This window comes from Suncus etruscus, chromosome 5 (assembly GCF_024139225.1).
Source record: "Suncus etruscus isolate mSunEtr1 chromosome 5, mSunEtr1.pri.cur, whole genome shotgun sequence".
Taxonomy (NCBI): domain Eukaryota; kingdom Metazoa; phylum Chordata; class Mammalia; order Eulipotyphla; family Soricidae; genus Suncus; species Suncus etruscus.
Window position 1 is genome coordinate 118,607,254 of NC_064852.1, and position 25,408 is coordinate 118,632,661.

Consider the following 25,408-nt stretch of genomic DNA (forward strand, 5'->3'; position numbering starts at 1 on the left):
ATTGAGGATAATATTTGCCTCTTGCTTGTGGTAGATGGCCTTAACTATATTTAGAAAGGTTCCTTCCATTCTCATCTTGCTGAGAGTCTTGATCAAGAATGGGTGTTGGACCTTATCAAATGCTTTCTCTGCATCTATTGATATGATCATGTGGTTTTTATTTTTCTTGTTATTGATGTTGTGTATGATGTTGATAGATTTACGGATGTTAAACCATCCTTGCATTCCTGGGATGAAACCTACTTGATCGTAGTGGATGATCTTCTTAATGAGGCATTGAATCCTATTTGCCAGGATTTTGTTGAGGATCTTTGCATCTGCATTCATCAGCGATATTGGTCTGTAATTTTCTTTTTTTTTTTTGTAGCATCTCTGTCTGGTTTAGGTATCAAGGTGCTGTTGGCTTCATAAAAGCTATTTGGAAGTGTTTCCGTTTGTTCAATTTCATGAAAGAGTCTTGCCAGGATTGGTAGTAGTTCCTCTTGGAAAGTTTGAAAGAATTCATTAGTGAATCCATCTGGGCCTGGGCTTTTGTTTTTCGGCAGACATTTGATTACCGTTTTAATTTCATCAATGGTGATGAGGGTGTTTAGATATGCTACATCCTCTTCCTTCAGCTGTGGAAGATTATAAGAGTCCAAGAATTTATCCATTTCTTTCAGGTTCTCATTTTTAGTCGCGTAGAGTTTCTCAAAGTAGTTTCTGATTACCCTTTGAATCTCTGTCATATCAGTAGTGATCTCTCCTTTTTCATTCCTAATACGAGTTATCAAGTTTCTCTCTCTCTTTCTTTGTTAGTTTTGCCAGTGGTCTATCAATCTTGTTTATTTTTTTCAAAGAACCAACTTCTGCTCTCGTTGATCTTTTGGATTGTTTTTTGGGCTTCCACTTTGTTGATTTCTGCTCTCAGCTTTGTTATTTCCTTCTGTCTTCCTATTTTGGGGTCCTTTTGTTGAGCACTTTCTAGTTCTATTAGCTGTGTCATTAAGTTACTCAGGTAAGCTCCTTCTTCCTTCCTGATGTGTGCTTGCAAAGCTATAAATTTTCCTCTCAGTACTGCTTTTGCTGTGTCCCATAAGTTCTGATAGTTTGTGTCTTTATTGTCATTTGTTTCCAGGAACCTTTTTATTTTTATTTATTTATTTATTTATTTATTTATTTATTTATTTTTGGTTTTTGGGCCACACCTGGCGTTGCTCAGGGGTTACTCCTGGCTGTCTGCTCAGAAATAGCTCCTGGCAGGCACGGGGACCATATGGGACACCGGGATTCGAACCAACCACCTTTGGTCCTGGATCGGCTGCTTGCAAGGCAAACACCGCTGTGCTATCTCTCCGAGCCCCAGGAACCTTTTTTATTTCCTCCTTGATTTCATCTCGGACCCACTGGTTATTGAGTATGAGGCTGTTTAACTTCCAGGTGTTAAAGTGTTTCTTCTGAGTCCCTTTGGAATTCACAAATAATTTCAGAGCCTTGTGGTCAGCGAAGGTAGTCTGCAAAATTTCTATCCTCTTGATATTATGGAGGTATGTTTTATGTGCCAGAATGTAGTCTATCCTGGAGAATGTCCCATGTACATTGGAGAAGAATGTGTATCCAGGTTTCTGGGGATGGAGTGTCCTATATATATCCACTAGGCCTCTTTCTTCCATTTCTCTCCTCAGGTCTAGTATATTCTTGTTGGGTTTCAGTCTGGTTGACCTATCCAGTGTTGACAAAGCCGTGTTAAGGTCCCCTACAATTATTGTGTTGTTATTGATATTATTTTTCAGATTTGTCAACAGTTGTATTAAATATTTTGCTGGCCCCTCATTCGGTACATATATGTTTAGGAGAGTGATTTCTTCCTGCTCTACATATCCCTTGATTAATATAAAATGTCCATCTTTGTCCCTTACAACCTTCCTGAGTATAAAGTTTGCATTATCTGATATTAGTATGGCCACTCCAGCTTTTTTATGGGTGTTGTTTGCTTGGATAATATTTCTCCAGCTTTTTATTTTGAGTCTATGTTTGTTTTGACTATTCAGGTGCATTTCTTATAGGCAGCAGAAGGTTGGAATGAGTTTTTTGATCCATTTAGCCACTCTGTGTCTCTTGACTGGTGCATTTAGTCCATTGACGTTGAGAGAAAGAATTGTCCTGGCATTTAATGCCATCTTTATATCGAAATTTGGTGTGTCTTTTGGTTAGTCTTGTCTTAAATTAGATCTTTCAGTTTTTCTCTTAAGACTGGTTTTGTGTCTGTAAAGTTTCTGAACTGTTTTTTGTCTGTGAAACCATGTATTCTTCCTTCAAACCAGAAAGTGAGTTTTGCTGGGTATAGTATTCTGGGTGAAGCATTCATTTCATTCAGTCTTGTCACAATATTCCACCACTGCTTTCTGGCACTGAGTGTTTCTGGTGACAGGTCTGCTGTAAATCTCAAGGATGCTTGCTTGAACATAATTTCCCCTTTTGATCTTGCTGTTTTCAGAATTCTGTCTCTATCTGTGGGATTCGTCATTGTGACTAGGATGTGTCTTGGGGTGGTTTTTCTGGGGTCTCTTTTGGTTGGTACTCTTCTAGCATGCAGAATTTGATCACATATATTCTTTAGCTCTGGAAGTTTCTCTTTAATGATGTTCTTGACCATTGATTCTTCCTGGAAATTTTCTTCCTGGATCTCTGGGACTCCAATGATTCTTAAGTTGTTTCTGTTGATCTTATCATAGACTTCTATTTTCATCTGTTCCCATTCTTTGACTAATTTTTCTATTGTCTGCTCATTTGCTTTAAGTTTTTTGTCCAATCTCTCCTGCTGTATGGAATTGTTATGTATCTCATCTTCCACAGCACCAAGTCTATTCTCAGCTTCTGATACCCTGTCCCAGAGTTTATCCATTTTGACATTCACTTCGTTTACTGAGTTTTTCAGGCCTGTTAGTTGACATGTTATTTCAGTTTGGAGTTTTGTGATTTCTGTCTTCATATTTTCTTGGTTCTTATTAGTGTTCTGTTCAACTCTATCTATGGTTCCTTTGAGTCCATTGAGCATCTTCCATATTGCTAGTCTAAAGTCCTTATCTGAGAGGTTGATCAGTTGGTTGGTCATTATCTGATCATCAGAATTGTCATCTTCATTCTCTATGTCTGATGCTGGCCTGCGTTGTTTCCCCATTGTCACACTTGTATTGTGGGTTTTTCTACGTGTTGTGGTGGTATTCATTGGCTATATGATGCAGGCAGCACACTCCTCTGGCTCCGCCCTTTCTGGATGGGCTGACTTGCCTCCAAGGGAGGGGAGTCCTCCGTGGATGAAGCCTCACACTGGATCAAATCTTAGGCCCGAGCATGCAACAGAGAAGACAGTCTGGAGAGAAATGCTTGCTTCTGTGATATAGCACAGTTTTTAGTGTGATTTTTTTCTTCTTGTTGCGTTGGTGTTCTTTTCTTAGAAAGAGTGCACGGCCTCGTAGCGAAGTGAAGGGTCCGTGCTCTGCTGGAGCCTCTTTTCGGCCCACTCCCAAGAGTTTCACGCAAGAGGACAGTAGACAAACATACACAGGTAGCACTCACAGTTTTTCACAGTTGGGCCCCACTGGGCAGGCATTATTTCATGGATTTTCCCAGCCTGATGTCACAAACAGGGGACCGGCTTCTGCAAAAGCTAGCCAGTTTTTATGTTGTGGTGTCCCGCCCTGAATATGGCCTCTAGGAGAGCGAGTTTTTTGGAGCCTCTTTTTGGCCCACTCCCAAGAGTTTCACGCAAGAGGACAGTAGACAGACATACACAGGTAGCACTCACAGTTTTTCACAATTGGGCCCCACTGGGCAGGCGTAGTTTTGTGGATTTTCCCAGCCTGATGTCACAAACAGGGGACCGGCTTCTGCAAAAGCTAGCCGGTTTTTATGTTCTGGAGTCCCGCCCTGAAAATCTCATGGGATGATTTCACAAGTGTATATGCTTAGTTTACATGCAACTGACCCAATTCTGATCCCTCACATTGCAAAGTCTCTGAAGCATTGGGTGCAACCAACCAGGGACTATCTGAGCAGCACCTGGAGCACTGCTAGGTGCAGCCTGGGAGTTCTTGAGCACATAGTACACATAGTGTTTGAGTGTCCACATAATCTCTATGCACTGCAGGGTGGCCAGGGTAAAAGCCTGGTTCTACAGGGCCTTAACAGAACTGCATTTTCAGGCCATTCATTGCATTAAAACATGAGCCTGGAAAATCAGAAATCACTGGGAGATACTCCAGGATCTCCTGAGCACTTTTGTCATGCTCTCAAATAAAAATATTTCTCCAAACGGATCTTAAACTAAATGGGATCAATGTATGAATCTATAATGTTATGATTTCTCAAAAGCAGAGCAGAGAATTCTTGAGCAAGTTAAATACCTGGTCAGGTAAAATTTGGAGGGGAGGGATGAAAGAATTCCAAGAGAAAGGGCTTGGCTGAGGACATTCCTGAGACAACTTTGGGCAAGCAAATAAGTATACATATACACTGTTTTGTAAAGTAAGCAAACTAAACTCATTATCCTTATCTGCCTCCAGCTTAACCTCAATTTTGGGTGTGGTGAATAGACTTAAAAATAAGTCTCCAATTATTTTTGGTAAGGTCTCCACTTACTCTCCAAAGTAAGGATTATGTTTTTAAACTATGTAGGCAAGATGAATTGCTGAAACAAATACATGATCATTTGGGGTGATCTAATGCATTGCGGTTGCACCATTTTTTTAAGGTCACATGGGAGGAAACTTCTAGATGCATAAGTAGCTCCTGAAGCCTCATAGTTTAGGCAAGAGTAAAACTCACCTGAGCTGAGTGCATGCAAAGGCCTGCGTTCTATCTTGCCCTGATTCTGCCAGAAGCACCCTGTGAATGCAGAGCCTGGAGTAGCCTCTGAGCACTGCCAGGTATAACACTCCCCCACAAATAAATAAAACAAAAGAGAAAAAGAAAAGAAAAAAAGCCTCATATTTTAGACAGGGAGCTCATGGACAATATATGTTGGATATCCAGATATTTTCTCATCTAAGAAAAAATAATATAGTAGGACTGGAGCAATAACAAAGCAAGTAGGGCATTTGCCTTGCACAATGTTGCTGACTTAGGTTCAGTCTCCAGCATCCCATCTGGTCTCCCAAACCTACCAGGAGTGATTTCTGAGTGCAGAGCCAGGAGTAACCCTTGAGCACTTCTGGGTGAGGCCCCCTCACAAAAACAAAAAAACCCAAAATAGCAATATAGTAAACTCTTAATCCTAGTTTGTAAGAATAGTAAGGTAAGAAACTAGAATTAAAGTGGTTGTACAGGGCAGGTATTTCTAGGCAAAGGAGCCTTCCAGAAATAATGATTAAGGGCACATACTAGTATGACAAAAGCAGCAACATGGGATTATGATTTAAGGTAGTTCTCAAATTGGTCTGTACATTACAACTCTGGTTTTTGTTGTTTGTTTTGGGGTTTGATTTTGTTTGTATTTTGGGGCCACACCAAATGGATGCTTAAGAAACTCTTGGCTCTACATTTAAGAATTTCTCTTGGTGCTTGGGACAATATACAGGATGCACAGGTTGGCCCGGTGGAAGGCAAGCACCCTACCTACTGTACTATCACTCCAGCTCTAGAGCTCTGTTTGCTTTGAGTATCATTTTCATTCAGATCTTTTTTGGTATCAGTAATTGTTCATTGACCAATAACACCATAGCTGCCATGGCAGAAGGAAGCAAACTGATCAAACCAGTAAGTAAACTTTTGGGTCGATAATTTCTTAAAAATTAGTATAAATGGGTTCATCAGACTGGAGTTTTTTTTTTTTTTTTGTGGTTTTTGGGTCACACCCGGCAGTGCTCAGGGGTTATTCCTGGCTCCAGGCTCAGAAATTGCTCCTGGCAGGCACGGGGGACTATATGGGACGCCGGGATTCGAACCGATGACCTCCTGCATGAAAGGCAAACGCCTTACCTCCATGCTATCTCTCCGGCCCCTGAAGATTTTTTTTAAAGACAAGCATTTAAAAAAAAACAAGCATGAAAATATTGACACTAAAATGTCTTTTAATATACAACTGAACATTACCTGAGGAGGGGATGAAAAATCTTTCTTTCTTCTAGTAAGTCAGCAGGTTAAGCTCCTATTTAATTCTATGTGTGAGTGAATGAGTGAGTGAGTGAGAGAGAGAGAGAGAGAGAGAGAGAGAGAGAGAGAGAGAGAGAGAAAGTAGTATAAAGAGTCTTCACATATTTGTTTCTAGAGCTTATCAGAGTCTTGCTCACCAGTTGTCTTTGGAACTGTCTTGTATAAGTTTACTGCTCTAACCTGGACACTGAGACACAATTTCACAAGACCCACAGAAGGCATTTGCCTTGCATGCTGCCTCCCATGACTTGATTACCAATACCCTAACCTCTGAATGCCACCTGGAGTGACCCCTGGGCTCAGAGCCAAGAGGAATCCCTGAACACTACCAGGTATGGCCTCAAACCAGAAACAAAATAAAATAAAATTTTAAATGGCCTATCATTTCCCAAATGGTGTAAAATAATCAGATTTTTAATATTAAAATTGAATTTACAACTTTTTTGGGGGGGGTCACACCTAGCAGTGCTCAGGGGTTACTCCTGGCTCTATGGCCAGAAATTGCTCCTGGCAGGCTCAAGGGACCATATGGGATGCCTGGATTTGAACCACCGATCTTCTGCATGCAAGGCAAATGCTTTACCTCCATGCTATCTCTCCGGCCCCAAAATTAAAACTTCTTTACTATTTTTCAATATATATTGGTTTGGGGTCACACTGGGTGGTGCTTAGGAGCTATTCACAACTCTAGAGTCCTCTCACCAGTGCACAGTGCCCAATGTCCTAGTCCACCAAGCCACCTCCTTGACTAAGACATATTCTGCTGTTTTCTGCACAGTAAAAACATGAAGCTTAAGTAAAATACACAGAAGCATGAAGTATGAGGTTTCTGAGCATGGGGGATGGATGAAAGGAGACTGCTAGATCAGTCTGACCATAGTTGGAGATAAAAATGGAAAGAACATGGGCCGAAGAGATAGTATGGAGGTAGGGTGTTTGCCTTGCATACATAAGGACAGTGGTTCACATCCTGGCATTCCATATGGTCCTCTGAGCCTGCCAGAAGCGATTTCTGAGCATAGAGCCAGGAGTAACCATTGAGCACTGCTGGGTTTGACCCAAAAACCAAAAAAAAAAAAGAATGGAAAGAACATTTCTGCCAGATTGGACCCAACACAAAGGTCTTGGCTGAACTTTAAAACTCTTCCTTGGAGGTGCAATTTCATATTTATGCTGCATAACAAAAGCATTTAATTTGGGAGTTGAACAAATAAGCTAAACCCTGCATGTCCTACATTCTTGGGTAATTGGGTTATGAAAATTCCATCTTTGAGTCGAGTGTGGGATTCCATTGAAGGGCTTAGGAAGGAAAGTAATCAGTGGAGCTTCTTGCCTAAATAATGAGCTGGAAGAGAAAACAAAAAGAGTTTAGAAGTTTCTAGCAACATCTGGTAAAAGTTAAAGGATGAATTAGGTCAGTGATGTCTTCATAACGCTTATTAAGGGATTAGACAGGGAGTGAAAGGAGTTGTGGGAGGAATTTGAGTATATTTTGGAGCATGAGACACTGCAAAAGTAGTCGAGCTAGTTGGGGGCCGAGAAGGGGTAGGTGTTGGATCAGAAGACTTGATATTGGGCAATGTCTGAGCCAGGGGAGAGAGCCAGAGACAGGCTCAACCCTCTGCCTGCTTCTAGATAACTGGATTCTCCTTATCCTCTATGGTGGGGCAGCTGGGAAGGGAGCAAAGATGAGGGGACTGAGCATTGTGGAAGTTTGTGTGTGTATCTTGGCATTCATGTTTGTGATATGTGTGGATATGTGTCTGCAGATGCATGCATATTATATGATGTGGTTGTGTGCTTGCATGTATACTGTATGGAAATGTGTTTAGTGTGTATGAATATGGTATTTGGAGGTGTATTCCTTGTGCATGTATATGTATATAGGTGTGTGGTGTGTGTAGAAATCTGCTGGGAGTGGGGAAACTGAGACTCTCAACCAAGAAAGTACAATTGTCACCTTTCCTTCACTAAGTGTCCCAGAGAAGCACTGATCCTGTTGAGGGAAAAGGTGACCTTGGAGCTTTCTGTGCATGCTTGTTTTCTCTTCAATTCCATCTAAAGGAGGAGTGCTCTGCACATAGTACCCCCCAAAAATCACCCTCTCAAAAACCAAGCTTGGATGGATCATTGAAAGAAATAGGAGCCTGGGCGTCTTCGCAGGTCACACAGCTCAGTGTGTACTTGGGTTGATGTGACCATTGCCTCTATTTTCCTACTGCCCACAAAACCATTCTGTGTGGTGAAGATTTACTCCAGTGACTGGAGGTTCAACAACTATATCCTGAGCCCATAAAGAGTATTAGGATGCATCACCTCTCATCCAAGAAAGTCTGGTTGATGAATTCAACTCTGGTTCTACCATTTCTCACCTGAGTGATCTTGGGTTGTTCTTTCCATCTTCCTAGGCTTTGATCTTGTTAGGGCTTTTTTTTTTTCCGAGGGGAGAGCACAGCTATTACAAAACATGACCTCAAATTTTCATGTACATCAAAATTACTCATAGGTATGTCAAAACAAATTGCTGGATCTCAGCATATAATTTAATACATCTAGGTCTTACAATTCTAATAAATTCCCAGCTGATGCTAATGCTACTGATCCAGGGCCCAGAACCTTGACAACTAGTGACATAACTTATAGTATTTAAAAAGAACTAATGTAAAGACACAAATTGTAAGCAATTAAATAAATCCATTAATGCTTCCCATCATTACTGTGGGGTTGTCATTGCGGTGCAGTGGTTGATAATGGCAAATGATTAGCACTAGAACTTGAACATTCCTAATTGGGATGGGAATTTCCCTAGCACACAGGTCTTTTAGTTATCTGGAGTTGGCTAATCATGATCTTGGACCCTTCTCTGGCTGCTCGTTTGAAACTTTTACTTGACTTCCTTCACCTTACTCACCTGTATTTCCAGTATCTTCAGCAAAGTAGGTACTCTGCTTCTCATAATTCTAAGCATAATGCCTTAAGGGAGCTCCATAGAGCCCAGTATTTGGAGTTGGACAGAATTCTAGAGGTCACCTGCCCCAACTTTCCTGGTATCCAGACATCTGAAATCTAGGTCCCAATCAGCCTTATTTGTTGGCTGGTAGGAAAGCATCTGGGAGGCAGTTATTCTATGCTGGGCAGCTCATGCAGTATGGGGAGTGTGTGGTCTCCCTTCCTCTCATTCTCGTTTTCCAACTAAGCCTTCCATCAGCTTATTAGACTGGTTCTACTTCCTTTCACAGATCTTTAGAACTCTGAGAATGGGGAAACATCCTGAATGTGCTAAGCTATGGTATGAGTAACCTATTCAACTAAAGATGAGGATTCATCTTTTATCATTTATCATTTATCATCATTTATCAGTGATAGAAACTCAAATGTTCGGTTTAAGGATCAGAGCAGTAGTTTATTTAGTTGAGCATATGATTTACATGCAGTAGACCCAGACTTGCTCCTTTGCACTGCCTGATTCCCCCCAACACTACAAGGAGGAGCCCCCGAGCACAGTGCTGGGCACAAAACTGGTGTGACCACAAAACAAAAGCAAGAAAAAGGTCATAAGCTATCTAATTTCTGGTAGGGCAATGGAAATCAAATGTCTTCTTTTCTTTCTTTTTTTAATTTATTTTTATTTTAGGGCCATAGGGCAGTGCTCAGGGGTTACTCCTGGCTCTGCTCTCAGAAATCACTCCTGGCAGGCTCAGGGGACCATATGGTATGCCAGGGATCTAACCGGGTCCGTCCTAGGTTGGCCACATGCAAGGCAAACTCCCTATCACTGTGCTATCACTCTGGCCCCAAACAAATATTTTTCTCATAACTTTTAAAATATCTTCTTTTCCGGTGTGTGTGTGTGTGTGTGTGTGTGTATGTGTGTGTACATAACTTTTCTGGCCTTAAATTTTAGAGACAAAATTTATAATCATCTCTTCAATATCATATTAACTTTAATTTTCTAGCTGTATACATCAATAACAATGAAAAAATTCACTCTTTTGGTTTAATATGAACATAAGACCCAATTAGATATTTTCTAAAGGCATTCAAAGTAATGCCTCCCTTTTTTGTTCCCAGATGTAAAGCTCCTCTGGAAGGCACAACAGTTGTCATATTTTTGGTATTTAAGTTGTAATGACCTATCAATCATCCTACCAGTACTAAGCTGCCCCACGGCAAGATCTGATTGCTCTTTATCCTATCATCTAAATCAAGTGCCTTAATGATATGCATTGAAACTTGCATAATGAAATGCAATATTACTTCAACTTCAAAGATAAAATCCATGTCACTTCTTTAAAAACCAATGTCTCAATAAATTCTATTGACAAATCTATTTTACAGTTTAATTGTTCTTAACTCCTTCGCTATTGAGAAATAGGAAGGATTTTAGACCAGCAGCAGTAAGACTATTGAAGCACCAAGCAACCACTAAAGTTGACTCAGGTACAAAGAAAGTACAGAAAGAATAAAGCTAGCTCCAAGCTCCCTGTCAATGGCCTTTATTCTTCAGACCTGATGGGTACAGCGGTTGCATAGTTTATTCACCTAGAGGGTCTTTTTGATGCCCTCTAAAATTCAAGTTTAAATTCAACTCAATTCTCTCTTGGATTAGGCTGGAGGCTAAGAACTGGACCAAAGAGGATTCCATTCTCCCAGGAATGAATGCTTTGTTCTTCATCACTGCCAGTACAAAATTGCTCAATTTCTTCTACAAGTGCCTCCAGTCCTTTACATAGACACTTCAATAGTATTCCTTGAAATTCCCAAGTTTAAGGCCACCTCACCTATAAGTTAGTCAGAAGCTGACTACAACTCCCAAGAGGTCTCACAGAAAACACAGAAGCAAATAAAAAGAAAATTTCTTCCCTTACCTAGTGCCCTCCATAAAGTAATATATTCATTTATTTGGGGTAGGATGGGAAGAGGCTATAGAAATTTGTTTCTTTATTGATTTGGGAAGAGATATTCAAACAAATATTTTAAATTTATTAAAAGTTCCTTAAAAGAATAATTTGGTTTGGGGACCTGAGAGATAGCAAGAAAGTAGGGTGTTTGCCTTGCGTGCAGAATGACGGTGGTTTGAGTCCTGGCATCCCATATGGACCCCCGAGCCTGCCAGGAGTTTTTCTGAGCATAGAGCCAGGAGCAACCCATGAGCGCTGCTGGTTGTGACCCAAAAACAAACAAACAAACAAAAAGAATAATTTGGTTTTGTCTTCAAACTTAATCAGTGATAGATGACACTGCAAATATATCTGGATGCTCCTAACAAACTGGACATTCTCCTCTATTTGGCAACCCCAGGGTCCTGCAAGTGGTCCCCTGAGATTGCTCTCTTTGAAGCCTTAGTATCAACACCCATACACAGAAAGGAACAACTGAAGGAAAAGAATTCAAGTGATTCCGAGTCAGGGACAAAGCTGAGCATGGCTTTGTGCCAGGGAGCTGAACTTGGGTGTGTGGCTGACCAGGGGAGGTGCTGGACAGTGAGTGATGCTGACCAGCTGGAGTGCTGGTGGAAAAAGCAGTTTTGAGAGATCAGAAAAATAGTACAGCACTAGCTAGGACACTGGCCTTGAAAGAAGCCCACCTGGTGGTAATGCCTTCTAGTCCAGCCCTTATGGAAAACAATATGGATATTCCTCAGAAAACTGGAAATTGAGCTCCCATATGATCAGCTATACCACTCTTAGGGATATACCCTAGGAACATAAAAATCCAATACAAAAATCCCTTCCTTAAATCTATATTAATCGCAGCACTTTTTACAATAGCCAGACTCTGGAAACAGCCAAATGTCCTTCAACAGAGGAATGGCTAAAGAAACTGTGTTACATATACACAATGGAATATTATGCAGCCTATGCTCGCTTCGGCAGCACATATACTAAAATTGCAACGATACAGAGAAGATTAGCATGGCCCCTGGGCAAGGATGACATGCAAATTCGGAATATTAGGCAGCCGTCAGGAGAGATGAAGTCATAAAATTTTTCTATACATGGATGTACATGGAATCTATTTTGCTGAGTAAAATTAGTCAGAGGGAAAGAGAGAGACACAGAATAGTCTCACTCATCTATGGGTTTTAAGAAAAACTAAATACATTAAAATAATTCCCTGAGATGAGGGCCAGAAGGACTGGCTCAAAATATGAAGCTCACCACAAGAGTAGTAAGTGCAGTTAGAGAAATACCTATGCTGAGAACTATCATAACAATATCAGTGAGTGAGGATGTAGAAAACCTGTCTCAAATACAGGCAGGGGGTGGGGAGAGGGAAGAGATGGGGCATTGGTGATGGGAAGTTTGCGTGGTGAAGGGGGATGTTCTTGTTATGACTGAAACCCAACTACAATTATGTTTGTAATCATATTGTTTAAAAAAAGAAATTATTTAATTAAAAAAAGAAGCCCACCTGGGTTTTATCCCTGGCATTCCATATAATCCCCCAAGCACCACTTGAAGTGATTCTTGAGTGCTGAGCCATGATTAATACTTGAATATTGCCAGATGTGACCCCCTCCAAAAGCACCTAGAAAAGGGTGGTGACCATATTCATAGCAGTACATCAAGAGGCAGTTTAAAGACAAATGAAGTTCTTTCCAAATTAATTATTGTTAAAAATAATGATGAACAATAAGCATATGAAAAGTGCTCATCATCATAATTAGGGAGACAAATCAAACCAACTTTGAATGACTATCTCAGGCCAGTGAGATTAGGATGCATCACAAAGTCTGGAAACAACCAGTGTTGGTGAGGTTGTAGTGAGAAAGGAACTCTCATCTATTGTTGGGGGGAATGTCTCAACCTCTATAGAAAACAACATGGATCCCTCTCAATTAAACAGAACTCCCATACAACCTAGTATTAGCACATTTTGGCACTTGCTTCTCAAACACAGAAACACAAAGGATATATACATACCTATTTTTCTTCACAGATATTAGTATAATAGCCAAGATATATATATATATATATATATATATTGGTTTTGGGCCACACCTGTTGACACTCAGGGGTTACTCCTGGCTATGCACTCAGAAATCGCCCCTGGCTTGGGGGCACCATATGGGATGCCAGGAGATCGAACCATGGTCCCTCCTACACTAGCGCTTGCAAGGCAGACACCTTACCTCTAGCACCACCTTCCCAGCCCATAATAGCCAAGATATAGAAACAATCTATAGATAAATGAATCAAGAAGTTGTGATATATATAAACAATGAAAAACTATACTGCTCTAAGAAAATAAAAACAAAATTATGTGATTTTCCAAACATTGGAAAGTCAAAGGATATTTTACTGATAAAGTCAGAAAAAAAAAGGAGAAATAAAAATGATATGTGGGGCTTAAAGATAAGAAACAAGATAACAAGAGGTCAAAGGCAACACAGTGGAAGAACTGGCCCACACAACTGAGTTGGTGGAAGAGAGTTAGAAAGGAGGGAAACAAGTTTTTGTAGGAGATATCTTGGGTGCACTGGTGATGCCATTGAAATTACATGCAAAGGAAAGCATAATCAACAATATTGTAATTTACAGAAACTCAATACATGAGAAAAGTTTGACTTAATTGTTAGTTGAGGGTCTGGGGATATTATTTAGTGGTAGAGCACATGCCTAGCACATATGTGATCCTGAATTTTATCCCTAGCACCAAAATATATACACACACATGAGTTGTTTGAAGCATCATTGCATTATAACATAAATTTTTAGGGCATACCATTAACAATCAACATGTGTATGTACTACATTGAGTTCATCACAAGTCCAGCCTGGTTGTTACCATCCAATTCCCCAATCTTCCCCAATCAATTTTCTTATCTCAGTGTCGCTCTTTTTTTCTGGTAACCATTAATTTTGTCCTTTTTTTTCTCTAATTATTTTATTGATTGAGGTTTTGTGGTCTTTTTAAAATAGGTTCAGGAGTGATTTGTCTCATTTTCTGGATTCAGCTCTTTTCCTTTCTTGATATGTGTCTATAAAACACAGGACTTGTGCTTAATTTAGACACCAGAAAATGACTCCCACATTCTCCTGGGCAGAACATGGTCCTCCAGCCCAGAATGCAGCACTGGTTGGTTCAAAATAGAAGGTTTCAGGGGTAGAAAGTAGCCTTGGCAGGTTGGCAAGTCGCTAGACCAGAGAGCTGGGCAGGAACATGCTGGAGGGTATGACGTTTAGTGAGGGATAGAGAGGCACTGCTCTGTTGAAACATGGTCAAAAATGGTCTTCATGTTTGTAAGATCTAAGGACAATCAGTGTAACTCAAGAATGATCCTGAATTAGAAAGGATGTCCACTTTCCTATGTAAACTCGGCTGGAGCAGGTAGGGCATTTGCCTTACATGCCGCAGACCCGGGTTCTATTCCTGATCTCCAATATGATTCCCCCAAGCACTGCCAAGACTGATTCCTGAGTGTCGAACTGAACATTGCTAACCGTGGCCCAAAAAGGAAAGAAGTTACCAGAAATCAGATACTGCAGCATTAGAGCAGAGAAAGAAGAGATAGTCTTTAGCTACAACTAGCAGAAGACTCACCAACACTTGAATGAAAAATGAATTGAAAATTAATGTCAAGGCACCACTGTGTGTAATTTACATTTTATTCCCTATAATTATGTTTACATTACATAAAATTTTAAGTGATTCCTAAAGGTTCTGAGATGCATAATTCATTCTGAATACATTTGGCACATAAGCTGGCAGGAGATGGTGTGTCATACCAGGCTAGGGGGTGAGAGGAAGAACAATTGATTAATTATATTAAAGAAAATTCTCCTAGGGATCCCTGAATAAGTCTCTATAGTCTATAAGGTCAAAAGGCAAGCCCAGAAAGTCCTTAGTAAAATATCAGTATATAAAGTCTTATATGCATGTATTAATATTTATCAGACCTTTTCCACAATAAAATGATGATTAAATCCCCTATAATTTAATATGTAATAGAAACAAATGAACTTTACATATAAAAATTTTATACTACCAAAAAACATAAATTCAAGTAAGCTTAGAACTTGATATTCAGGCTATCCGCTGCTACTAGGATAAACTGTAAGACTAAAAATGAAAGTGAGAATATTATTTAGTAAGTTTGGGCTTGGAAGTGTTATGTGTGATGATTATACAACTTTTTTGTTAATTAATTACATGATTGAGTAAATGGATAAAAACATGCATTTGGCTAAGTCTATTTTCTCACTATGGGAAAAAGAAATTAAAAATGGATGAGGGGCATACATGAAAATGAGGAGAAAGCCTGAGTTGGATTGGAACCAGAGGTACCAGTGTGGTCTCCTTCCTTCCTTCCTTCCTTCCTTCCTTCCTTCCTTCCTTCCTTCCTTCCTTCCTTCCTTCCTTCCTTCCTTCCTTCCTTCCTTCCTTCCTTCCTTCCTTCCTTCCTTCCTTCCTCCTTTCCTCCCTCCCTTCCATCCTTTCTTCCTCCCTCCCTTCCTCCCTCCCTTCCTCCCTCCCTCCCTCCCTTCCTTCCTTCCTTCCTTCCTTCCTTCCTTCCTTCCTTCCTTCCTTCCTTCCTTCCTTCCTTCCTTCCTCCTTTCCTCCCTCCCTTCCATCCTTTCTTCCTCCCTCCCATCCCTCCTGCTCTCTTCTTCCCTCCTTTCCTTCTTCCCTCCATCCTTCCCTCCCACCCTTCCTTCCTCCCTCCCTCCCTTCCTCCTTCTCTCCCTACACCCCTCCCTCCCTTCCTCCTCTTCCTTCCTCCCTCCCTCCCTTCCTCCTTCTCTCCCTACACCCCTCCCTCCCTTCCTCCTCTTCCTTCATCCATCCCTCACTTCCTTTTCCCCTTCCTCCCTTCCTTTCTTCCTTCCTCTCTCACTTCCTTCACTCCTCCCTTTCTTTCTTCCTTCCTCCCACCCTCCTTTTCTTTCTCTAACCCTTCCTTCCTTCTTTCCTCCCTCCTTCCCTCCATCCCACCCTTTCTTCCTCCCTCCCTCCCTCCCTACCTGCCTTCCATCCCCCCTCCTTTTCTCCCTCCCTTACTTCTTTCTCTCCCTTCCTTCCTCCCTCCCTTCATTTCTCCCTCCCTCCTTCCCTTCCTTCCTCCCTCCCTTCATTTCTCCCTCCCTCCTTCCCTTCCTTCCTTCTTTCCTTCCCTTCCTTCCTTCTTTCCTTCTTCCTTCCTTCCTTCCTTCCTTCCCTCCTTCCTTCCTTCCTTCCTTCCTTCCTTCCTTCCTTCCTTCCTTCCTTCCTTCCTTCCTTCCTTCCTTCCTTCCTTCCTTCCTTCCATCATTCTTTCTTTCTGGCATGGGAGGAAAGATTCCCTTCCTTGCAGTTCAGAGGCCATCAGGGGTACATCTCATTATATTTTGAAGTTGGATAGTTCCAGGTTTGTGACAAGAAAGAGACACATAAGTCTTTTAAACCTTGTTAACACAGAAAGTCAAAATCTTATGACTTTATAACAAAGGCTACAGGAATCAACTTGAAAGACTTTCTACTGATTATACCTAGGAATGAATCATTAACATGAAAATATGTAGTAGTAGTAGTAGTAGTAAAACAAGAAATATATGTTGGTATATTCACAAACACTTTAAGAAGTAATTGGGAATTGGAGACAGGAAATGTGTACTGGTGAAGGGAGTTATATGTTGTATGACTGAAAATCAATCAAGAACAATTTTGGAATTAAAAAAACACCAATTGTATTATGAACAATTTTGTAAAACAGTGTTTAAATAAATTAATTAAAAATTAATGGGGAGAATTATATCTGGGAAGTAAGGAAGAGGAGTTAAGAATGCCACTTGATGAGGCCAGAGTGATAGCACAGTGGGTTGGTGTTTGCCTTGCATGTGGTTGACCCAGGTTTGATCCTTGGCATCTCATATGGTCTCCAAGCCTGCCAGCAGTGATTTCTGAGCACAGAGCCAGAAATAACCCCTCAGCACCACTGGATGAGGCCCCCCAAAACACAAAAGCAACAAAATAATGCCCTTGGGGGATAGAAAGATACATAAGGTAGGGGACTGCATTTCACATTGCTAGTCCAGGTTCAATTTCCAGCACCCCTGAGCATGGTTGGGAGTAATACTTGAGTACAAAAACAAGGATAAGCGCTGAACATCACCAGATGTGGCCAAAAAAGGCAAAAATACAAAATAAAATAAAATTTGCCAAAGGATTGAGACTTGGTTTTCCTTTTGACTTAAGTAGGTGAATAGTCAGGTTATTATTAAAGTTAAAGAAAAGGCAAAATAAAAACAAAAAATATGAATAAAAATTGGTTTCTGGAAACATCCTAGGAGAATTTTAGATTTATTGGGTTTGAAATGCCCATGTTGCAACTCTGTGACACTATATCTTCAGGGGAAAAACAAGAGCTAAAGACCTGCAGTGCAGTGATTTTTCTCTTGTTTGTAGGAGTGAAAAGTAGAGTACTAGAGTTGTGACAGCAACTGGTTAGTCTAGAGAGGACAGAGGAAATATGAGAAGCAATGAGAACCCAAATGAGATTTCAGAAAATGAGAAGAGCAATGGGTTGTGGAGGTCCAAAGCAAGGATTCATCTTTACACTTTTCCATCTTTTATTATGACACCATGTATTACCAAGTTGTTCATCATATAGTTTTTTCAGGTATTACATATGCAAACACTAATCCTACTGCTGAGACCTGAATTCTGAACAAGGAAGGACGCCATTTTGTAAAAGCCACATTGCTAGCTTCTCAGATTCTGAGCAGGGAGAGAAGCCATTTTGTAAGGATCACATGGTGTAAGCCCCATGTTAGGGTTTCACAAGCCTATTTCCACAGACCCCTTCCCAAGCTACTTGGCCATACCAGGTAGCCTATCAGAGAAAGACAAGGGAGCAGTAGGAAGGTACACATAGGCAAGGGCCAATCATTTTAAGGATCATCAGAAAGCTGGAACCTTCCTATATCCCTTCCCTATATAATCTTCCTCATGAGCTTGGGTGGGTCTCATCTCCTTTAGGGGATGGCCCTGGCTGGACAGGCTAGGGGTCTTATTGGCAGACAGATTAAAGTATTAAACTTTATTCCAGTTGTGTGGTCTCATCCTTCTACTCTGGAACCTTATACCCAACACTTGTGTAATCTTCCCTCCACTAGTGTCCTCAAGTGCTGCACCATTGATAGGAATTTTTATATTTTTATGAGGAAAATAGACAGAAGGCGCACTAGGATGTCATAGGTTTAGCATGGATGGCTATTTCAAATACTCCAAGGAATATTTCACCAGCAGGTTCGCTGGGACATTTCTCTCCTGGGTGGATCACTGGTTTATTCCTATAGAAATATTTTTGAGATTCATGTTATGGTACAGACATTATGTTTCCTTCACATATAATTAGCCTATATATTGATTCTTCCTTCTGCTGTGTGTATTACAAGACAAATATAGTCTTGATTAAATTTACCTTTACTGGATAATTTCAGCATCAAATTATAAGCACTATGTAACAACCTTTTCTTTTCTCTGTCTTTAAAATGCCCTTTCAGTTTCTGCTTCTGGGGGCATCTCTAAACTTGTTAACTCTTACCTCAGAATTTACGTAGAAAAATGTTTGGCCAGGATGTAGACTAGGGTTGTTGAAACTTTACCAGGTATAAAATATGCATTTCTTTAGCCTGTCTCTTGCACCTTATACACAAAAAGAGTATTCCTACAGAATTAGGAAACCTGACAAGGAAACTTAGCTCCTTGTTACCCAACAAAATTTTACTTCTGAAATTAGCTGGTAAGGATCTGCTTTGAGATGTAAAAACTAACATTCTTCCTTTTAACTCAGGACTCTTACTCAATATAGTCTTTTTCACCAGAGCCAGGTGACTTGTTATGTATATCAAATAGGCCTACTGTTAATGTTTCTGTGTACCAGAAAGTATCTGTTTTTAGTCAATCCAAACATTCTTCTCATACTTGTGACTGGCAATTACCCCTTATAAAACCCCTAGTTTGGAGGTTAAATTTAGAACACGCTTGTTTGCCCACATAAGAATTGTGTGGCCTTTATTTCTTCATATTTTGCCTCCTGTGCATTCACTCTCCTTGAGCTAACTCAAAGAAGTTTTCTAGCAACCGGACCCAAAGAGCTAGTTTGCAGCACCCAAATTTTTTAACTACAACTCTAGCCAGTTTCTTTGAAGGCACAATACTTGATTTTTACAATATAAAGGTAAATAGAATTATAAAAAATGAGACCAATAAGGGTCAACTTGTAATCATTCTTATATCTCTCTATGGTGCTACTAAAGTCATTGTCTAAGTATTTATTGGGATTTACTGCAGTCGGTTAAGTCTCCTGCTACAGTTTAGGCTCCCTAAGCTTAGTGGTCTTCTAGGCAACCTTCCCATCAGATTTTCTGTGATCCTATTGGGTTGATGCTACTTGGCAATTTTGAGCCACACCATTGAGGGTATATAGATACAGAACAAATTTAGTGGCTTGGCAGCATAAGATTAAGTTATAGAGCTGGGCTCTTTCAGGCAGGGGGTGTCGAGCTGCTGTGTCTTCAAGCAGAAAGGATAATCTGCCCAGCTCCGTTCTGAGAAGGCCCCAGATCTGTCAGTCCAAACCAGTTGACCTGGGAAGAGTTGGCAGCCATAATTTCTTTTGCAGCTTAGTAGTGGCTGGGGTGGGGCAGGGCTTCTTAACCTAAGGATTAAGTATGAGGGCAGATCGCTGAAGAAAAAGTTCTATTTTCTCCTTCCCCCAATTAGGATATAGCTAACTGCACAATCAGCTCCTTCTGCTTCTCATTTGCATAATGTTTTTTTGGTTTTTTTTTTTTTTTTGGTTTGTTTGGTTTTTGGTTTTTGGGTCACACCCGGCAGAGATCAGGGGTTACTCCTGGCTCCACGCTCAGAAATCGCTCCTGGCAGGCTCGGGGGACCATATGGGACACTGGGATTCGAACCAATGACCTTCTGCATGAAAGGCAAACGCCTCCATGCTATCTCTCCGGCCCCCTCATTAGCATAATGTAAGCAAGGTCCATCAATATCATGCAGACAGGTGCCATTTATACAGCGAACCCTGAGGTCCTCTCTGTGCAGCTGGATGGTGAGCATTCTCAGAGGCAATTTCATTCAGGAGCAGCCCTGACTTGTGCTTGGAAAAATGCCACATAGATTTTGCCCAATTGAGAGATCAGTCATGGTTGTGCCATTCCATTAAGCTTAGGGTGGGGGGATTGTTTGCTGTAACTGGGAGTGTCACTTACATAGGGCATATAAGTTGTTTGTTTTTTTTTCTAGCTGGAGGTCTATATTTTTAAACATTAAAAAGGGGTCTGCATTTCCAAAAGAATAATAGGGTCAGGGAGAGATGAAGATGTCCACAACTACCCTAGGCCCTAGAATATAGTAAGGAAAAAGAAAGAAATTGAGTGGGGGGAGGAGAAGGACACCTATGAAATGACTGGGGACAGGAGCTAAGAGGTCTCAAGTGCCTAACTGGTGTTAAGAAAAGATAGAATTAAATATCCAAGCCAGAGTCAACAATGAAATCATGAGTCAAAAACTATAACAACCAACCTTAAAAAGGTGCCTGTCATGCTGGCAGGCTGAGACTGGGGTGGTGGCATGGGATGGACTCTGGGCACATTGGTGGAGGGAGGTTGACACTGGTGGTGGGATTTGTGCTGAAACATTGTATGTCTGAAACCCAACTATGAAGGACTCTGTAAATGACAATAATTGAAATAGAAAAAAATATCTTAAGTAATTACTTTAGGATAAATCAAGTCCCCCCAAAAAATTAAAGAAGGGGTACAGAAGCATAAGGATAACTTTGGGTAGAGACAGAAAAGAGAAATAAATTACAAGATGGGCTGCCTGGTAAGAGAAGCAGGGACTTGAGCATTGGCAGATGGTGTCTTAGATGAAAGAATTTGGAGAATGTTGATGGCCTTAACAGATGTAGATAGTAAGACCTGCATGAGAAGGAAAGTGGAAATTGGCAGACGCACATAAGTAAGGCCGACATGAAAAATAAAGTGGAGATTGGCAGTTGCTGTTGAAACTTGTCTCAGAAGGGAAGAAGCCATGGCTTCTTCATGGAGGCAGCAGATTCACTTTCAAGAGTAGAAACTCTCGAGTTTATTTGAGATGAGGCACTAAAAGAGACCAAATGTGCAGACGTAAAGGAGGGAAAACCCCAATACAAAATCAGGGTGGCCTCAGTTATTACTGTGTCACTTACTTTAGGAAGTAAGAATCAGTCAGCAACAGAGAAAGACTTTTGAGAAAACTAGAAGAGTTCTGTTCTGAGGCTCGATTTGCTCTCTGTCCTGATGGCTCTGTTTGACCATATATTATGTCTTATTCCTGAGTTCTACAGCTCTAAGTCCAGAAAATAAGAACTTCTCACTTAGAAATGAGTTAACTGTGGGCCAGACTGATGGCTCAGTGGGGAGGGCATTTGCCTTGCATGTGGCTGACCTAGGTTAGATCCTCAGCATCTCATATGTTCCCTTGAGCCTGCCAGGACTAATTTCTGAGTCCAGAACCAGGAGTAACTCGCCCTCCACCCGAGCATTGCTGGCCATGGCCCAAAAACAAACAAAAAAGGAAAAGAAAGAATAAATGAATCAACTGTGACCCCCAAATTATGACTGGAAAAAACCCTCTATATAAAAGTTGCATCATGGCTGAACATGAATATGTCTTTTCCTTTATGCCAGTGCTCCTCCAAATGGGTGAAACTGCTCCCAGGGTAACTTAAGAGATCCCCAGTAGTAGAGTAGCCTAAGGTGATGAGCAAAGGCAGTGTTATCTTTGTAAAAGTTCATTTTTTAAATTCAGCTGTTGTGTCTAAATTATCAGTATATTTTATTGTTCTCTCAGCATTCATAGTGCTACACATCTAATTCAGTTTTATGATCATGTTTACTAGTTCCCTCATTACTAAGTCAAATACATCTTTGGTGTGTGTATTTACATTGCTTTCTAGAACTATTTGGAGAATGCAAGCACTTCTCCCAGCAATCCTTGACCTGGGGGAGCAACCTAATTGATGCTTCAGCTAGAGGAGCTGGGGCCATGTGGAGACTGAGCATGCAACCTTTATGCTGCTCCCTGGACATGATTTACTTTAGATTTGTATGAGAATGGAGTTTCTTATATTTTTAGACTATGACAGTGTGATATAGATGGTGGTTAGGTTTATGTGAGATTTCAACTTTCCTCTTTAAAAAAATATACTTTTTTGGTTACTATTTTTCTGTTTATTTCATTTTGGGGCCACATCAAGCGGTGTTCAAGGGTTACTCGGGAATTTCTCTTGATAATTTGTTTGATCCCGGCAGATGCCAAGATCACATCCTGCTCTGCCCTGTGGAAGGCAAATGCCCTACTAATTGTGCTATCTTTCTGAGCCCCCTTTCTTCTTTATAAGAAGGGGTGATGTACACAAACGCCTTTCATTCTGTCCAGCCTCTGTCACGCCAAGATCACTAACAGCTGCTTCATAGGATTTCTTATCAGCCTTGCAGCTGTTTGGGATTCTCAGGTGTCCCTGGGGCATCAGATAGGAAAAGTGTTCCTACACCTCTGAAAGCTCAGAATTGAGGCAAGCACATAAACGCTTACAAAAAAACTCCCATACAAATCTGTGAGGCAAGCCTCTCATCTGCTGGGCCTGGGTGACTGTTTTATGTTCATCTGATTGAAACCTTAGAAGTAAAATTACTAGAGGTTCTGATGTTATCAGCCTATTTTTTAGCATCTTGAGAAACCTCTATTCACACACCAGTTTCTCTTCTCAAGAAACTAGGATTTCTTTTTCTCCACTCCCTTGCCAGCATTGAATGCTTCTGATCTTTGCGATAAAGGCTGCAGTGCTGGGAAGGGATGGCCCACTGGGGCTTTGGTTTGCATTTCCCTGATCATGAGGTTGAGCTCCTTTCCAACAGGTGTCCATTAGTGCCAAAGCTTCTAGCAGAGCTGCCTGCTTGGCACAACCCTAAAAAGGGAGCATGAGTGTTGTCATCCTGGGACTCTAGAGTGTCTCATAAGACTCCTGTGTGTGGAATATGCATGCTCTGGCCTGAAGAGATGCCAGAAACAGCCACTAACTGGTGATCACTCATGACTCCTGAAGAAATAACAGTTCCTGGCAAGACATGCAGCTTCTTCTTGTCCTTTATCTCAGACGCAACCTCAGAGGAAGTGAGTTGCCTTAAAATTAAAACGCTGACTACACAAGTAGAGGAAAAGGCCTCTGCTGCCCCATGTTGGTAGGTTCCAGATAACTTTTAGTAGTTTGATTTTAAAAAATTAAAATTAAGAATATGCTATTTAGTTTTAAGATTTTTATTATATGAGAGTTTGGGTCATGGTCATGCTTCTTATATACTGTGAAATCTTGTTGAAATAAGAATATTTCTTGAATGTAATTATAGGTGAGGAGACCTTTAATCTTCTCTACAAAATACAGATACTCCTCGCTTAACAATCAAGTTCTGTTTCAATGACTTGGTCATTAAGCGAATTGGTCGTTAAGTGAGGAACTGCATGGACTGTATATAGTAGTACAGTATATGCATAGTACTGACAATACAGTATCCTGAATAAGTAAAATAACGAGAAAGATCAAACTGAAAACTTTCACTTGTTTTAATTTGCATAGGTTGTGTAATTTACAGAGTACTGCAATATATTACAGAACATAAAGTTAGAAAAGTAGGTACATTAAAGCACCAAAATCCACAGTACTGTACTATAAAGTGTACAAGATGAAAAAAGGATACTTAAAATAAACAAAAATAAATAAATTCAGGCTATCATTTTAGTCAACGAATCCTTCAAAATCTTCATCTGTGTCATCATCAGAGCTATTATCAGGAGCTGCTGAAGGCCCAGGTAAGGGACACGATGGAGTAGAAACTGAAGCATTGGTAGTGCTTGGTGTAACTTTCCAAAAATATCCACTTAGAGTGGTCTGCTTTGTCATTTTCTTTATTTCTTCATATATTTCATGATAGCACTGTAAAACTTTACTTATTTGTCTTTCCACCTTTGTGAATTGTTCAACATTCAGGTCCATACTCTCTAGTTCCAACATAGCTGCATTCACTTTTGAAAACACACCAGCTAATCCCTTCACAGTAAACTTCTTTGGTACTTCTTCCATGTTTTCATTTTCTTCTTCTTCCGCCAGGTTCTGCTGTGCTTCCAACACTATTAAATCTTTGGTAGTTAGCTCTTCCCTCCTATATTGTAGGTTGTATCACCTCTCTCTCTTCAATATTTCCCACCTCTTCTTCTTCTTCTTCACTTTAGCAAGCACCATTGGTAAGTTTTAGCAAAACAGGTAGGTCGTTAAATGAGGAGTATCTGGAAGTATATTAATCCCTTGAAGGACAATGTAGAAGAACACTTAACAAACTGAACACTTCACAAACATGTTAAGAAATATTTTCTTCTAAAATGCCTTATGTAGGACTTTTCCAACATAAATCTCTTTGTATCGTATAATATGGCACTAAGATCAATAATATAATATGGCACTAAGATCAATCAATTCCCTGTGAGCCTCAAGTGTTTCCATTACTTTATAGAATGAAAATGACCAAATTTAGGATCATCTGGAAAGAGGAAATCTCAGTTTCCCCTTGCTAGTTGTTCCCTCTGTCCCCATTGCCCAACCCCCCCCCCTCCATCCTCAAAGGCCTGGCTAATACTTTAAATATTCTAACTGGACCATAGAATTCTGTTCCACTAAGGAGGATTAAGATAATAGATAATGCCTAAGGACTTGGTCCAGCCAGGTCACTCTGTAGGATCCCTTGTAAAGAAATTCAAAGAGCCTTTTATTTATTTTATTTTATTTTATTATAATTATTATTTTGGTTTTTGGGTCACACCTGGTGGTGCTCAGGAGTTACTCCTGGCTCTGGGCTCAGAAATCGCTCCTGGCAGGCTCGGGGGACCATATGGGATGCCAGAATTCAAGCCACCATCTGTCCTGGATCAGCTGTGTGCAAAGCAAATGCCCTGCTGCTGTGCTATCTCTCTGATCCTGCAAAGAGCCTTTTAAAGCCTATATGAAGATTCAATTTTCCTGTAACCTCCACTTCCCCATCCAACTCCCCCAAATGAGCCCTATCAACTTAGTCCTATTCTAAGTTCCTTCCCACCTGGGGAGTTCCTTCTCCTTTCTCCTCTATTTTCCAATAAACTTTTTTACCTTTTAACTCTGAGTCTGAACATCATGACTACTCAGAGCATCATTACTAATGAGTAGTTACTACTACTACTATTCATTTTCTTTCTTTTTCTTTCT

The 25,408-nt window shown here is 40.6% G+C and overlaps 1 protein-coding gene and 1 non-coding gene across 2 annotated transcripts in view; both read left to right on the top strand.

The window, feature by feature from the left end:
* The window catches only part of CLK1 (CDC like kinase 1), a 747,223-nt gene that overhangs the window by 355,745 nt on the left and 366,070 nt on the right, over positions 1–25,408 (top strand). The window lies entirely within an intron of this gene.
* LOC126009763 (U6 spliceosomal RNA) lies at positions 11,993–12,099 on the top strand. The gene has a single exon (XR_007495974.1). It is a non-coding gene; the product is annotated as a U6 spliceosomal RNA (small nuclear RNA).